General features: G+C 32.9%; 1 long non-coding RNA gene across 1 annotated transcript in view; it reads right to left on the bottom strand.

The window, feature by feature from the left end:
* The window catches only part of LOC140958697 (uncharacterized), a 41943-nt gene that overhangs the window by 23459 nt on the left and 6138 nt on the right, over nt 1-12346 (bottom strand). The gene's annotated exons all lie outside the window — the stretch shown is intronic.

Genomic DNA, 12346 nt, shown 5'->3' on the forward strand with positions numbered 1-12346 from the left:
GACAAACAATTTCTTGAATACTTTTTAATTGACCACTATTTTTCAGTTCTAATGACTCAATTTTATCTCTTTAAAGATGCAAGTTTAGCTTGAATATCTATATCATCTTTAAGATTATAGATACCACCCTCATTTGTTGAATTATTGATTTTAGTTATTGGTGGTTCTATTGTGCCTATATTATCCCAGTTTTGAGCATTTTTTGCTAATGAATCCAAATACTCCATAGCTTCATTTGGGTTTTTATCTTCAAAAGTTCCATTACATATGAATTCTATCATTTGCCTATCTTTATGTATTAGACCTTCATAAAAGTGAGAAACTAGTCTCCATGTTTCAAAACCATGATGTGGGCATGTATTAAGTAATTCTTTTATATCTATCATAACATTGATAAAATGTTTCTCCTTGTTTTTGAGAAAAAGTAGTAATTTGTCTTTTAAAAGAGTTTGTTCTATGGCAAGGAAAAAGTTTTTGAGAAATTTTTGTTGCATTTCTTCCCATGATCTTATTGAACTTGATCTCAAATTTTGTAGCCATGTTTTAGCTTTATCTATTAAAGAAAAAGGGAAAAGCTTTAATCGAACTATATCCATGCTACAATTTTGATCATTATAAGTGTTACAAACTTCCTCAAATTCTCTTAGATGTAAATATGGATTTTCAGAATCTAAGCCATGAAAATTTGGTAAAAGTCGAATAATTTGATGTTCAAAGTTGAAATTAGATACATCAGGAGGAAAAAATAAACAAGATGGGGCACTAGTTCTAATAGGGTTCATATGGTGTCTAAGTTTCTTAATTGATCATGTTCTTGATTATTATTGTTATTATTGTTATCATTATCTTGATTATTTGAATTATCATCCATATTTAAATTATTTTCAGATACTCGAATAAGTCTACCACTTTTTTTTCGACTCCAAATACTCATTAAAAAAAAAAACAACACAATACTTATAAATAAAACATAATTAACAAATATAAACTTAATTTATATCTCCCGGCAACGGTGCCAAAAACTTGCTACTACTTAAATTATAATTCACCCAAGTGTAGGTTGTCTGCAAGTAATATATTTCGTAAGTACGAGATCGATCCACAGAGAGTTATTTTAAGTTTAAATTTATTAATTTATAGATTACCAAATGCAAGAACGAAGTTTACAAATTATAAATTTTGTCAATGCTCGAGGATTTATTCTTGGTTTATGCAATATTGTTTAACTAAAAGTAAAACAAAAGAAACCACCATAAATAATGGTTCCAAGAAAATTAAATATTTAAACACACACCTAATATAATATAGTTCCCACTGTAGAAAATACCAAATTCACCGATATTTTATATATGGTACCTATAATTATATATATAACTATATAAATATATAACTGCATAAAATAAATGTTAAATTAAATCATTATATTTCATTTAGAACAACCGGCAGAGCCACGCTATTGCCTAAATGAAATATATGATTTAATAAGTTAGTTGCGGAAAGTAAAGGTTCGTTGCGATAAACTAAATGTTAGATGCAGAAAGTAAAACGATAAAGTAAATGTTAGATACGGAAAGTAAAAGTTAGTTGCGATAAAGTAAATGTTAGATTGTTAGATTTAGTATTAAATCATAATATTTCATTTAGAACAACCGACAGAGCCACGCTATCGTCTAAATGAAATATATGATGTAATTATATAATATATATATATATATATGTGTGTGTGTGTGTGTGTGTGTGTGTGTGTGTGTGTGTGTGTAATATAACAATAATAATTGATGAAATATTTATTGTATCAAAATTAAACAACAAATCAAGTTAACCACTTCAATAGTATCAAACATTTGATGTAAATTGATAACAACAAATAATTCATTTTTTATACCTACAATAAAAAAGAAATTAGAAAAATGAAAAGAAATAAAGAAAGAATATACAAAATATAAATAATCTTACTTCACCAAGAATTCATCCTCTTCACCTTGACATAATAGATTTAGCTTTCCATGAACTTACTTTTGATCAACACATCACTCATAATTTGGAAAATAAAAAATATATTGGAACTTAGAACTTTTATACACACTCACACTATATTTTACAATGAGATAGAATGATTCTCAAGCTAGCACAAGGCCTCTATTTATAGGCCAAATGAGAGAAAGGGTCAAAAATTTTATTAATGCCATGTAGTTGTAATAGTAGTCTTTGTCTGCTCCAACTTTAATTCCATGTCCCTTCTTTCAATGCTTTGTTCCACGACTTTAATCACCGCATTTGACTCAGCTCAAAACAGCAAATATGTGGGGAATTGTCTGTAGATGAATTTGGCTACTTGGTTCACCTCATTTAGTTAAATATTGAAATAGTTATGATTTTTTTACTATATGCTGGTCATGGTGAAAGTAAATTTGTCCTCCTTTTGATATTTACACAATTTGATCATCTTAACCAACTTTTTAGGCAATCATGTCTCTGCAAAGTTGTAGATAATTTCTCAAGGATTCCAAAATGTTTGAATCACCTCCATTTGAATTTTCTAGCTTGAGTTATCATTATTTTACTAACACGTAGAAAACCTGAAAATAAAACATATTTAGTAAGACATTTAAATATAAACACACAATACTAAAATAACATAATTTTATAATTTTAATGAAACTTAAATTTTAAAATATAGGTTTTAACATATAATAAATTATTAATTTTAAGTTTCATCACAATGTTGGGCTCGATTTCAGTACGTCTACTGAATACACAAGGAATCTCTCTGCTCCTTTCTGTAACAATCGAGTCATAGATAACGCAGATATCAAAGGAATTCTAGCTCTAGAACCCTTACCGTAGAATTTCCACTCATCAGCCATGTCAGGTCTGAATTTCACAATCTTATGGAAACAATCAACGGTAGCTCTGTACTAGGTCAGCATATCAATATCGATAATGCAATCAAAATCAGACAACCCAAGTACAATATAATCTAACTCAATCTCATGTTCATCATACCGCAGTATACAAGATCTAACAGATGTCACTTATATAAGACCTCTCCCCAAAGGTGAAGAGACAGATACTACAGTAGATAATGACTCAACAGGCAAGAAATGCATCAATACAAATCGCTCAGATATGAATGTATGAGATGCACCAGTATCTATCAATATATTAGCAGGATAACCACAAAGAGAATAGTTACCTGCAACAACATCATCAGGTGCGTCCTGTGCCTGCTCCTTAGTCAAAGCAAATACTCTGGCCTGCTGTCTAGGAGGCTGGCTAACAGTCTGGCTTCCTCCTGGCCTCGGCTGTGACTGGGTAGAGGGTGGTGGCTGGAAAGAGTGAACATCAGATGGTTGTCTACCAAGCTGAGCCACTGATCCAGATGATTCTGCACCCTGGGATCTCTGAGAATCTCTCTGTGGACAGACTCTGGCAAAATGTCCTAGCTGTTTACAAATGTTGCAAACGCCAAAAACTCCTCGGCATTGTTATGTGGGATGTCTTCCACCACAAGTTCTGCAATAGGCCCCTGTATAACTCTGTCGAGAACCACTGGAGCTAGATGAACTGCTCCCTGACTTCTTAAACTGTTTCCCTCTGGCTTTCAGCTGATCTTTCTTGCCACTGCTGCTGCTGCCACTCTCAAATCTGGGAGGGGGTTGTTGGAACTGCATTGAGGGTTGTTGCTGTGGTCTCGGTGCTGGTTTGACATACGAAGCTCCTCTCTGTCTAATCAGACCGGCTTTGGCTCCCTTTGCTCTGTTCAAGGCATCAGCAAAGTTATTCGGTCTCCCAGTGTTCACCAATGTAAAGATTCCAGGATTCAGGCCATTAATGAACTGATCAGCAATAGCTTCGTCATTCTCAGCTACGTGTGGAGCAAATAGTAATAGGGTAGAGAACTTGGCCACATACTCTTCAATATTCAATTGACCCTGTCTCAAGTTTGCAAACTCTGTTCCCTTGTCCTTTCTATACGATACTGGAAAGAATCTTTGATAAAATTCAGTCTTAAAGATGTTTCACGTAATATTCGTACCTTGATGCTCCAACGCTCTCTTTGTCGTGATCCACCAATTTTTCGCAACATCATGCAACTGGTGTCCAATCAATCTGACTCTGCGCTCATCAGTGTAATCCAATGAATCAAACAGCATCTCAATGTCATCTAGCCAACTCTCACAGTCAACTGAACTCTCAGTACCCTTCAGAGTCGGTGGATGGAACGACTGAAATCTCTTCAGCAATGTTTCCATCGGTGTTGCTGTCGCATCCATCGGATTCGCTGAAGTACTGCCCTGTTCTGTAAAGGACGCAAAGAAACTACGGCTCTTCGAGGAGGCATATCTGATTAATGATTAGTAATCACTATATATATTAAATATGTTTCAATCCTCCTCTGATCAAGAATCGGTTCTGATTCATTCTCAATAACACAAGTTACCAATCAAATCAGATAATCAGGTAAACATATAATATTTAAAGCAATAAAACATGCTAGCCATTCAGAAGCAGGAAAGAAAACTCAATCTACCCCGCTCACTCTATCTTCTATCTCAGTCTAAAGGATCTATCGCTCTGATACCACCTGTTGTGGGGACCCGGACGCTAATCATCTTCTTAATCGTCATTGGGATAATTGGATCAAATTAAGTCATCTGGGTATGAATTTTTTATTTTTTTTATACAGTGCGGAACGTAATGGAATTCATAATATACATATCAGTATAATAGTACAATCTCTTGTACAACATACAACCATTTAAAACTCAGGTTCAACAACTAATTATCAAGTGTTCGAACCCTATTTACATCAATGTCCGTAGTCTCCACTCTAATCACGATCTCTCCTCATCTCCTCGACCCTGATCCTGTCCCACCTGTTGCCATGCACACATACAAACACGACAACAGCCGGATAATTCCGGTGAGAAATACATCCCAGTATAAATCAACAAAACATGCAATCATATAATCGATAGAAACGCATGAAATAGATATCAAGAACATGTATCAAATCTGAACACATGAATCAATATAAACCTGTAAATAAACTCGTGACTCCACATCTCAGACTAGACTCATTCCTAGTCTAGGGATCCCGATTTTCCAGACGTTGGCATACTATATCAAATCTCAGCAATAGAAGTAACTCCACTCCTAAGCAAACATCGATATAAACCAAACATCCAGTGTCTTGACCTATCTGTCAAAGACTTTGGCACATCTGCCAATTACTCCTCTGTGACAATGTGCAATGGGCCAGTGACTACTCTATCACAATCTGGCACCTCTGTCACAAGACCAATCGTCTAAATCATGCGTTCTATAAATCAATAGAACAAGCATATCAATGCAATAAATTCAAATAACTGAAAACAATAGCAAATTAATATGTGGTTTAGGGAAACTCAAGTTCTAACTCACTTGAGTCATTCTTCCCGGTTTAACATCGATTTATACCTTTCTTTTGTAGTCTCGATCTGACGAAGCGAAAGTCTGAATTCAAAGCTGCCAATATCAATCTGAAATAACATTCGAGAAGTACAATATCATATACTATTGAACTCAACTCAATACTGAATCCGATCAATAGCAATCTACTGATGTTTCGACGGCATAACAGTACAATCTCTATAACCCCATCAGTCTCAACATCATAGATATAATACCACAACTCATAATCGGTATCAATACAACTCATAATCTTAACAATAACAGATCATAATCTCAAATCTGTACAATCTCAATCATATCAATTCTGAAAATCATAACAATTGCATAAACGGTCTGTTCTTCGATCTGACTTCAAATATATACTGATCAGTATATCCAGAACACATAATAATAGTCAAATCACAATTCCTCCAATATCATAATTTCAAATCATATCAGAAATCAATAAAACTTACGTCCTGTTATAGCTGTTGACAAGAGAAGCACGGTACTATGTCCGGATTCAAATTCTGACGGTTAGATCTTGTAAAATCAGAATTCTAGTCTTCGAAGGAAATTTTGAAAATCTCCTATGGCTACCTCGGTTTTCTCCTCTGGAAATGCTGAATGAATTGAAGGATTTTAACATATATAAGCATGGCAAGACATGTGTCCCACTCAAATTCCAATATTAGCACTTTAGCCCCTGAATTCTTCACTATTTGCAATTCAGCCCTCAATAACTCTTTTTAATTCCATTTCAATCCTAATTAATTACAAAAACCGTGGAATTTAATTCATCATTCAAAAATTCGTAAATTAAATAATCTCGAATTAAAATGATATAATCGTGGGCCTTACAGCAATATTCATTAACTAATAAAATGCATCATAATTTTTTTTGAACCACCATGTCAAACTTGGCAAAGCTCGAATTTGTCGCTCTTGATATTACGGGGAAAAATTATATGCCATGGACTGTCGATGTAGAAATGCATCTTGAGTCATTAGGTCTAAATGAGACCATAAAAGAAAATGGCATATGCACATCACAAGAAAATGCAAGAGCCATGATATTTTTGCGTCGACATCTCGACGAGGGATTAAAATGTGAATATCTGATTGAAAAAGATCTCATGGCTCTGTGGAAAGGATTAAAAGAAAGATTTGAACATATAAAGGAAGTTATACTTCCGACCGCCCGTGATGAATGGAATATGTTGAGATTCCAAGATTTTAAGAAAGTAAGTGATTACAATTCGGCGATGTATCGAATAATCTCGCAATTAAAATTTTGTGGACATGAGGTTACAGAATCAGAAATGCTTGAAAAAACATTTTCCACGTTTCACGCATCAAATATAACTCTACAGCAACAATATAGAGTGCGTGGATTTGCGAGATATTCTGAACTCATCACCTGTCTTCTCGTGGCAGAAAAGAATAATGAGTTGTTAATGAGAAATCATCAGGCACGACCTACTGGTTCAACGGCATTTCTAAAAGTAAATGTCGTAAGCAAAAATGAATTTAAACCTGGAAGCCAAAATCAAAGTTATAGACAAGATTTTGGTCGAGGACAAAATCGAGGTCGTGGTCGTGGTCGTGGACGTGGGCGTGGACGTGGACATGGAAGTGGTCGTGGTCGTGGACGCGGCCGTGGTTTTGAAAATTATCGAGATAGTTATTTCTCTAACTCATCTCGAAAAAGCGTCCCAAACCATCCACCGAAAAGGCATCATGAGAATATGAGTGTTAATGAGAATCACTCAAAAAGATTTGAAAGTTCTTGTTTTAGATGTGGTACCCCAGGACATTGGTCCCGTATTTGTCGAGCCCCTGAGCACCTTTGCAAACTTTATAAAGAATCAATAAAGGGGAAAGAAAAGGAGACCAACTTCGCTGAGCACAGTGAACCTTTGAGTGATTCAACTCATTTTGATGCTGGAGATTTTCTGATTGATTTCTTAGACAATGATCAATTTGCTGGTGGAATAAATATGTAAAATATTTTTTTTTCCATGTAGTCGTATGATAATGTTTTATAGTGTGTTATATTTTTAAATATGTATTGTATTGTATTTTATTTTTATAAATGTATTGTAAGTAATTTTATTTCATTGCATATTTTTTTGAAGTTCAAATATGGAAAACACTATGAACAAAGCTGAAGTTTGCATACCTGATAGTGGTACAACGCACACTATCCTCCGAGATAAAGATATTTCTTGGAACTAAAACCAACAAAAACAATAGTGAATACAATATCAGGTCCTGTAGACTTGATTAAAGGATGTGGTAAAGCACAATTTTTGTTACCTGATGGTACAAAATCTTTGATCAATGATGCTTTGTATTCACCACAATCGAAAAGAAATTTGTTGAGTTTTAATGATATATATTCCCATGGGTATGATACTCAAACAATGAATGAAGGGAATGAGAAATATATGTGTCTTACCACATATAAATCAGGAAAGAAATATGTGATTGAAAAACTACCAATGCTCCCTACTGGATTGCATTATACACATATAAGTCCCATTGAATCAAACATGGTAGTTGATAATTCTTCAATATTAACTAATTGACATGATCGATTAGGACATCCTGGTTCAACAATGATGCGAAGAATTATAGAAAATACACATGGTCATCCGTTGAAAGACCAGAAGATCTTTCAGAATAATAAGTTTCAATGTAAAGCATGTTATCTTGGAAAACTTATTATAAGACCATCACCAGCCAAAATCCAAACTGAATCACCAATGTTTCTTGAACATATTCAGGGTGATATTTGTGGACCAATCCATCCACCATGTGGACCATTCAGATACTTTATGATATTGATTGATGCCTCCAGCAGATGGTCACATGTATGTTTATTGTCAACTCGAAATGTTGCATTTGCAAGATTACTTGCTCAAATAATAAAATTGAGGAATCAATTTCTCGATTATAAAATCAAGAAAATTAGACTTGATAATGCTGGTGAATTTACTTCCCAAACTTTCAATGATTATTGTATGTCTATGGGAATCATTGTTGAGCATCATGTTGCTCATGTACATCCACAGAATGGATTGGCTGAATCATTGATTAAACGTCTGCAAATGATTGCTAGACCAATGATTATGAAAACAAAGCTCCCTATTTCTATATGGGAACATGTAATTTTACATGCCGCTGCATTAATTCGCATCAGACTAAATGCATATACTAAATACTCCCCATTGCAGCTTGCATTTGGTAAAGAACCAGACATTTCTCATCTGAGAATTTTTGGATGTATGGTGTATGTGCCTATTGCACCATCGTAACGAAAGAAAATAGGACCTCAAAGAAAGATTGGAATTTATATCGGTTATGATTGTCCATCAATCATTCGATATCTTGAACCTCAGACATGCGATGTGTTCACAGCACGTTTTGCGGATTGTCATTTTAATGAGAAAATCTTCTCAATGTTAGGAGGAGAACAGAAACATACCGAAAAAGAAATTACATGGTATGTATCATCATTGTTACATCTGGATCCAAGAACAAAACAATGTGAAAAAGATGTACAGCAAATTGTGCACTTGCGAAGAATAGCAAATCAAATACCATATGCATTTGCAGACATAAAAGAGGTAACTAAATCATATATACATGCTCCAAATGCCCCTGCTCGAATTGAAATTTCGAAGAAACAAATTAAAGATACTCATGATGTCATTAAACGCCTGAAGCGTGGAAGGCCAGTCGATTCCAAGGATAAAAATCATCGGAAAAGAAAATTCATAGAGAAACACGATGATCACAAAATAAAGAATGATGTTCTTGAAGAAACACATGATGATCACAAAATAAAGAATGATGTTCCTGAAGAAACACATGATGATGAAAATTTTCTTTCAGAAACACAAACTGACGAGAATCGTGAAATCTCTATCAATTATATTATTACTAGAAAAATATGGAATCGAAAAGATATAGAAGAAATTGATGATATATTTTCTTATAATGTGGCAATAAACATCATAAATGATAATGAAGATCATTAACCAAAATCTTTTGGTGAATGTAAAAATCGGCATGATTGGATAAAATGGAAAGATGCCATCCAGGTTGAATTGGATTCGCTAAATAAACGTAATGTTTTTGGACCTATAGTCCTTACACCTGAAGGTGTAAAACCTGTTGGATACAAATGAGTTTTTATTCGAAAGCGAAATGAGAAAAATGAAATAGTAAGATATAAAGCTCGACTTGTTGCACAAGGTTTTTTTTTAAGATTTGGAATTGATTAAAGTAATCTGGCCGAATGTGGTATAATCGGCTAAGTGATCACTTGATGAAAAAGAGATATGTGAATAATTCAATATTCCCTTGTGTTTTCATTAAGAAAACAACATCCGGATGCGTAATTATTGCTGTATATGTTGATGATTTAAACATCATTGGAACGGATAATGAAATTCATGAAGTTGTGTCATACTTGAAGGAAGAATTTGAAATGAAGGATCTTGAAAAAACCAAGTATTGTCTGGGTTTACAAATTGAACAAAAAGAATGTGAAATATTTGTTCACCAGAAAAATTATACAGAAAAGATCCTTAAACATTTTAATATGGATAAATCAAATCCTTTAAGTACTCCAATAGTTGTTAGATCATTAAACATAGAAAAGGATCCATTCCGTCCATGTGAAGATGATGAAGATATTCTTGGTCCAAAAGTACCATAGCTAAGTGCTATCGGTGCCCTTATGTATCTTACAAATTGTACAAGGCCTAATATATCTTTTGCCATATATTTATTGGCAAGATTTAGCACATATCCAACAAAGAGACACTGGAACGGAATTAAACATATATTCTGTTATATACGAGGAACGACAGACTTGAGACTTTTGTATTCAAAAGATGCTAATCCAAGTATAATTGGTTATGCCGATGCTGGATACTTATCTGATCCACACAAGGCACGTTCTCAAACTGGATATGTATTTACTCGTGGAGGTACTGCAATTTCTTGGCGTTCTCAGAAACAAACACTCGTAACAACTTCATCAAATCTTGTCGAGATTATTGCACTACATGAAGCAAGCTGTGAATGTATGTGGTTAAAATCAATGACCCAACATATCCAAATCTCATGCGGATTATCATTTGACGAGAAGCCTGTGATACTATATGAAGATAATGCTGCACGTGTTGCTCAAATGAAAGAAGGATACATAAAAAGCGACAGAACTAAACATATTCATCCTAAGTTCTTCGCATTCACCAAGGAGTTTGAGAAGAATAAATATATTGATGTTCGTCACATTCAATCAAGTAAAAACTCATCAGATCTCTTCACAAAGTCACTTCCTACGACAATATTCAGAAAACACATATATAATATTGGGATGCGCAATCTATGAAATCTGTGAAAAATTGTTCGTGTCAACATGATGGGGAGTTTACGTGACTGCACTCTTTTTCCCTTACTATGATTTTTATCCCAATGAGTTTTTCCTAGTAAGGTTTTTAACGAGGCAATATAAAAACACGTAATGAAGACAATCATTATGATCATCATCACAAGGGGGAGTGTTGAAAATTAATATTAAAACATGTGTGTTGAATATTTGAATGTTGAAAATAAGAGTTGTAAATATTGAAAATTAGTGTGTGATGATGTAGGTAATGATGAATTTATTTTTGGATTAATTTGTAAAGATTTTCTATAAATAGATCTCTCATTTGTGTAGAAAAACACAATTGAGTTGAGAGAAAAATATTATAAAGTGTGTAGTGTGATAATTTTGAGAGTTTGAGATTTTTATTTTTTACCGTAAATTTTTACTTTTTCACAACAAAACCATCATTTTGCATCTTTTATTTTTAATTAAAATAATTTCCCAAATATTAAAATTAAAGGAGCAATTTTTTCAATTGGGAAGTTAGTTATTTAACTTAATTAATCTTTTTTACATAGCAACTTAGACATCTCCTATTGACTTGCAACTTGTTTGAAATTGTTTTTTTTTTTTTTATATAGGAAATATGAAATTGAGAGCATATTATGTACCACCTGGATAATTTTTAAATAGAATTTTAAAATTCTATTTAAAAAAGAATTTAATAAGCATTGATTATGTGATGCTTTGTGCAAGTAGCTAAAATGCGGATAAATTTTAGAATAAAAATATTCAGAATTCAGTGTGCAAATTGAAAAATTGACTCTATAAATAGGCTTAATTAAAATTATTAACATCCCTACTAATTCCACATTTATAGCTTATTCACATGATTAATTTTAAACATAATTTAAAATTTCTAAACTAGAAATTATAAATATGAAAATATCCATATTCATGCATGACATTAAACATTTCGTATCAAAAAATACAAATTTTGTAGGTTAAAAGATAAAAATTTATGTATTGTAATCCAAATAAACGTCTCTTTATCAATTTATCATATTGCTAATGATGTAATATAAACTACATAACATATATAATTAAAAATTATATTTTCATCACAAAAAATTCGTGAGACGGTCTCACTAGTCAATCTTGTGAGACGGATATCCTATTTGGATCAATAGTGAAAAAATATACTTTTATGTCAAAATTATTATTTATTATTATAAATATGAGTATGATTGACCCTTTTCACGGATAAAAATTCATCAGACCATATCATAAAAGACTTATTTTTTATGTAGTTGGTTTTGTTTGGATTCTTTTTATGTAATCTAAATTTTGAAGCATCGATTTTTTCGATTTAATTAAATTTAAAATCAATTCAAATCAACGAATGGATTTGGTTCGATTATTTATAGTTTGTCCTCATCTAATATGGGAGAGACCATTAAACTTGGTCATAATTATATATTAATATAATCTTACAACCAATAATCAATGAGTCAATCAATA

This window comes from Primulina huaijiensis, chromosome 15 (assembly GCF_012295235.1).
Source record: "Primulina huaijiensis isolate GDHJ02 chromosome 15, ASM1229523v2, whole genome shotgun sequence".
Taxonomy (NCBI): Eukaryota; Viridiplantae; Streptophyta; class Magnoliopsida; order Lamiales; family Gesneriaceae; genus Primulina; species Primulina huaijiensis.